Genomic DNA, 5,842 nt, shown 5'->3' on the forward strand with positions numbered 1-5,842 from the left:
TGAATTACTCTCAGATTTGAGAGAATTAACATTTTTTCCTGTGTCATACGCAGGTGCAAATGTAGGCTGCTTTCAGCATATGAATGAAGCCGCACCAGAAAAAGCCCTCACGATCCCCAGAGAATTAATGAGGGCTCCAGCATAATGTCTTGATTTCCTTACGTCGCGGGTCCCAGAACAGTTCCCCCCTCCCCCGCATCAGGGAAGGGCCAACGGTACGTAAGCCCCCTCTTGGTTCTCAGTGGCAATCTAGGTTCATCACAAGAATGTATCCATGTTCCAGAAAGACACTGGGGGGGCTTTCCGAACGGGCCCGTTGGGACGTCCGGAGGACGTCCCTTTTAAAAAAAGGGGCGTCTCTTTTAGACGCCCCTGGGCCTCGGACCGGAACTCCGTCCGTACAGAGGGCGCCGGCCTGTTCCTACTTGCCGGCGCCGATCTTTACGCATCGGACTCACAGCGGCCAGACGCGTCGCGCCGCTGCTGAAGTAGCTATCGCGCCCCCTGGCGCCTCGCTACGTCGCAACGCTACGCATAAAGAAGCTCCTTTTGGGGCTTCTTTTTTTCGGCGGTCCGCGCGTGAGGTCGGGCCGTCGGATAGCCTCCGGCTCCCCCGCGTACCTTCTGGCGGCGGCGGCATACCGCGCAAAGCGGCGGTGTGTAGCCCGCCATAGAAGGCGATGGTTGAACATTGGCTGAGGATACGCTTCACAATTTCCCATCATTATTGAAAGATCAAATGGCTACAAAAACTTTCACTGCCAAGCAGTCAAGAGCGAATGAAGTCACCATCCACGCTTCGCAGTCTGGAACAAACAGGATTGGAATGGGCAAGTGAAGTAGAAAGCAAAGACAGGTCAGAAATCACCTCAACGCATTTCATTCATTTGAGGTGGGGGAGCGTGCCTCGAGTCTTCTGCTGGTTGTCTTGTTGATGTCATCCTCACTGCTAAAAACACAATGCAAGCTGTTACTACTCATATATGCCTCCAGGGTAGGTCCAAAGGTTTTTGGCTTCCATCTGAAATACTATCAACAGCCTTTTAAATGCTGGAGTTTTTTGGGCAAGCTCATTCCTGCCACAACTCCCTTGACCTCGGAGACAATCCCGTTGATGGGGCCCGTTTCGTGGATCCGGGGGTTTTTAAAACGTCACATACACCCTGTCGCAGCGTGCTTCTCAAGTAATACAGTTTGTTAGAAAAAAACTTGTGTTGCAAACTTACAAATCCAGTGAAGCAGAGAAATGCTGGGGTTGGAAGCCGGCTTCATTCAGATTCCGCCAGCTTGCCTCCGATAGTTGTGCTGACATCACCCACCTGCTGGAACAAACATGGTGGAGCATCATTTGCAGCATTCAGATGGCAAGAAAAGAAATTGGAGCAAGGCATTTCATACAGTGGAACTGAGGAATACTGATTCAGAGGAAGATTCCTTTGAATGCCAAAAGCCTCTGTGTGGCAGCAAAAATATTCTTCCCCCACTGTTACAGGCGGGCATCTCAGTATACATACCTGATCGTACTTATGCTACTTGGCTCTGCCAAATGGGAAACAATAAATCCAGGACTCTAGTACGAGAGACTGAATATCCTGGAACAAAGCAATTCAAAACTTATTTTAGATTTCAAATATGCTTGTTGTAACCTTCAGAATGGAGACAGGGCAGCTTCACATTTGCAGTGTTGGAATGTACAGTGCCCTGTTTTAAAGCTAGACATGAGTGCCAAAAACATGGATATCAGGACTAAGGCCCCAATCATTTGTTCCCTTGGAATGTCCTACATTCCCTTCATCGGAAAAAGCGAAACTTGGAAGGAAAGGATGTAGCAGGGAAGCTGTCTATCCAGACTTGGCAGACTGGCTTGCTTGCCTCTCGATTATACGGATTCACCTTTAATACCGTTGAGCACTGACATTGGGGACCAAGAAGCCATGGTTGCATTCCAGTCCTCCCAGTTGACCACCAACCAGAGTTTCAAACAGTCACTGGAAAGGAAGCTTCCAGCCTTTGGCTTTCCTGTCTCTTTAAATTTATGAGCAGCTTCACCATGATCCGTCTTTTCTTCTCATGATTTTTTTTTCTACCAACATATTCTTGTCAGTTACTGCCATCTTCTCTTGTTGCCCTTTTTCTTTCCTTTTATCTATTCTGATTTTATTCTTTCCCAGCTTCATTCTGATTAGCTGATTGTTCTTATTTCTGGCACTTCCCTTCCTTCCTTCCTTCCTTCCTTCTTTCCTTCTTTCCTTCTTTCCTTCCCTTTTCAGTCTTCTTCTGTTCTTTCCTACTTCTTTATTCACCTTTTCTCCATTCCAAATTGTCATTATGAGACCTCTTTGCATTTCAATCTCTTTCCACCTGATACCATCATACTATGCCCAGGCTTCACCTGTACTGAAGAATTAATGCACTTTAACTATTATGGCACAGTGCTATAGGATTCTGGGGTTTCTAGTTTGTTGTGGCACCAGACTACAAATATCAGGTGCCACAGCAAACAGCAAATCCCAGAATTCCATAGCAGTGAGCCATAGCAGTTAAAGAGATGTCAAACTGTGTTAATACTGCAGTGCAGATGCAAACCCTGAGAGGTGTCTGGAGCAGCAGCTTTTTTTTAAGGGCAGGAACGAAACACTGCACAATTATTGAGTTCTCCATATATATTTCCATCAAGCTTATTCTTCAACCAAGAAAACCCCATAAGGGAGGACCTCAGAAGCAGTGCTAGATTTGGAATCCTCTTTGGTTTTTCTCTTTGGACTTCTCTTCCCAAAGGAATCAGTGCTTGCCATAAGCCCTTGTTTTACTTTCATCTTCGTTTTACGATTTGGCCTACTCTTGCATGTGTCAGATGCGCTTGACCGTGCCAGGGCTGACCCAAGATATGTTGCTGCCTGAAGCGAAACAGCAAATGCCACCCTCCACTCCTGGAAGTGAAAGTATCCAAGCTAGTGAAGGCATTTGGGCACCCGTGGCAAAAAATCCCACAAAAAAGACCCACCCTCTCTTCTTTCCTAGAAGGAAACCTGGGAGATTTGATCCAGTACAAAGATATGAAAAATTCTACCATTGGCTGCTCCATTCATGGTCCTTCTTGCTCAACTGCTGCCTGCCTGTCCCTACTGAAACCTTAACTGCCATGGAACAAGAGGCGCATCATAATGGAAGTCATGGTGCATCATCCATGCCTTGTGTAGGCCACTTTGGAATTGGCTATTATTATCATTATTATTATTAGCCCTGGAACCAAACCCCACTGGATAACAAGGGTCCCTTAGGATGGTGGGATATGTTGGCGTATCTTGGAAAGAGATAGACAAGTCTTCAGTCCAGTACATAATTGTAAAACATAGAGAGGTCATCCGTGTTAGCCATGTAGCAAAGTACAACAACATCCAAAATCCACAAAACAGTGTACAATGGGGCCCTTGTTATACATTGGGGTTTGGTTCCAGGGCTAATAATAATAATAATAATAGCCAATTCCAAAGGGGTTTGGTTCCAGGGCTAATAATAATAATAATATTTATTTATTTATTTATTTATTTATTTTCCGCTTAATCTCAGGGAATCCAAGCGGATTACAACAGTAAAAAACGTACAGTTAAAAAAGATACATTAAAAATTCAAGATCTTCAACCCTCTGCCCAAACATAAAAACATGATCGAATTCTAAAAAGAGATTAAACAAATATACACTGAAATGAGATAAAACTTTTCAAGCGGAGTCTGGGGTAGGGTAAAAATAAAGGATGGAGGATAAGGGAGAGAGGGGGGCCTAGGTCAGCAGAAGTTTTCTAGTCTGGAAGGCCTGTCGGAAGAGATCCATCTTAATGTCCTTCTTAAAAGTTTCGAAGGTGTTAATATGTCGGATCTTGTCCAGCAGGTCGTTCCACAGTCTAGGAGCGGCTGATGAAAAAGATCTCTGAGTTACTGCTGAAAGTCTAGTCCTCCTAGGCTGTAGCAGATTCTTCCCAGAGGAACGAAGAATGTTGGGTAGATTATATGGGAGAAGGCGCTCCCGCAAGAAGTCAGGACCCCAGCCATGTAGGGCTTTAAAGGTTAAAACCACCACCTTATATCTTGCCTGGAAACTAATAAGTAGCAAGTGAAGAGTTTTTAAAACTCGTGTAATATGAATAGTTCTAGATGTACCAGTAACCAACCTGGCTGCCATATTCTGAACCAGTTGAAGTTTCCGAACTTGACATAAGGTTAGCCCTATGTAGAGCGCATTACAAATAGAAGATAATTTAGGTATTAGCCTGTTTCCTGCCCCTGCTGACTGCCCCTCTGGCCATCAAACCTATTCATAGCTACGGAATCTCCAGAATTCTGTCCCCTCCCAATGAAATTTTCCTTCAAATTCCACCAGATTTCTATTATTGCAGAGAGTGAGACACTGGAAATTGTCCACACCTATGACTCTTCTCTTGGCTGTGTTTGCATTCACTTGATCACTTGCCTGCCCTCTTTATATGAATACCTCAACTGTATATCTAAGCGTTCCACAAACCTTTTAACTTACTGCAATATTAAAAAGTTTGGATTGCCCATGCCATCGTATTTAGCATTTCTAGGTATGGTTGTGAAAGATGGACCATAAAGAAATCTTATTGGGGGGGGGAGGGGAATCAACGTATTTGAAATGTGATGCTGGAGAAGAGTTCTGCAGATACCATGGACTGCTAAAAAGACAAATCAATGGGTTCAAGAACAAATCAAGCCTGAATTTTCCTTGGAGCCAAGATGACAAAATGGAGGCTGTCATACTTTGGACATATCATGGGAAGACAGGACTCCCTAGAAAAAGACAGTAATATTTGGGATGGTAGAAGGCAGGAGGGAAAGAGTAAGTAGATCCCAGGTAGATAGATTCGATCAAGGAATCCGTAGTTATGAATCTGCAAGATCTGAACAGGGTGGCTGATGACTGGCTGACTTGGAGATCTCTCATTCATAGGGTTTCCCTCAGTCAAAGTCAACTTTATGGCCATTAGCAACAACCACAACAATGCTGGAAATTTGGAGGACTGAAGGAAAAATTCATTGGGGGGCAGAATTCGAATAGTTGAATCCGCACCAGTGGGGTAATACAATTTGCACTCACTCTGCTTCCCCCTTGATTTGGAAAGGCTACCAAGTAGGATAAAACATTGCGATTTAAAATGAATTTGAATTGTTGGATGCGTAGTCGCATCGGTACTAAGCTGCACAGCCCCCCCGTGTGATAAGGGTCAGAGTTTTCTTTCAGGAAGAAATGCCCTCATTTCCTCCCTTAGCTACACCTTTCTGGGGTTGTTTTATCAGGCACCATGTTCTGTTTCGTGTTCAGCAATGCAACAGAAACCAGCCACATGGCAGAATCTGCAACCTTGAGCAGGAGATGCCAAGATCAGATCCCAACATGTGCTGGGTACTCTCAAGCAAAGACATACCAGTACTTTACATATCACAAATATTGTACCAACAAAATTAAAAGAGGAAAATGGATCCCACTGACCTGCTATATGTTGATAAGAGAGAGTCAGGAGGAAAGCAATCAGAAGGACCTTCTTCAGATCAGCCATGGTTGGTGTCTTTTCAAAGCTGGGGTCTTCTGTTTCTCTCTCTTCTTTTCTTTTAGGTTGAAGGTGGAAAGTGTGGCTCTGTAAGCAAAATTCTGCATTAATATACAGTACTGTCCAGTGTTCTCTTCTCCCATCTGAAATTCCTGAGAATATCCCACAGATATCCCACCCACTGGTGGAATATTTCAGGGAAAAATGGCAAAATGTCACTAAATGTCACCTTCAGTGAAACAAGAAGATCTGACCTCCCTTTTCCAAGGCAAAGGGAC

At 44.4% G+C, this 5,842-nt stretch overlaps 1 long non-coding RNA gene across 1 annotated transcript in view; it reads right to left on the bottom strand.

Moving 5' to 3' along the window:
• Positions 1–5,631, bottom strand: part of LOC121923337 — an 8,709-nt gene extending 3,078 nt beyond the window's left edge. The window contains exon 1 of the long non-coding RNA XR_006102361.1: positions 5,507–5,631. This is a non-coding gene — a long non-coding RNA (uncharacterized LOC121923337). The remainder of the gene's footprint in view (positions 1–5,506) is intronic.
• Between the last annotated feature and the right edge of the window lie 211 nt (positions 5,632–5,842).

This window comes from Sceloporus undulatus, chromosome 2, assembly GCF_019175285.1.
Source record: "Sceloporus undulatus isolate JIND9_A2432 ecotype Alabama chromosome 2, SceUnd_v1.1, whole genome shotgun sequence".
NCBI lineage: Eukaryota > Metazoa > Chordata > Lepidosauria > Squamata > Phrynosomatidae > Sceloporus > Sceloporus undulatus.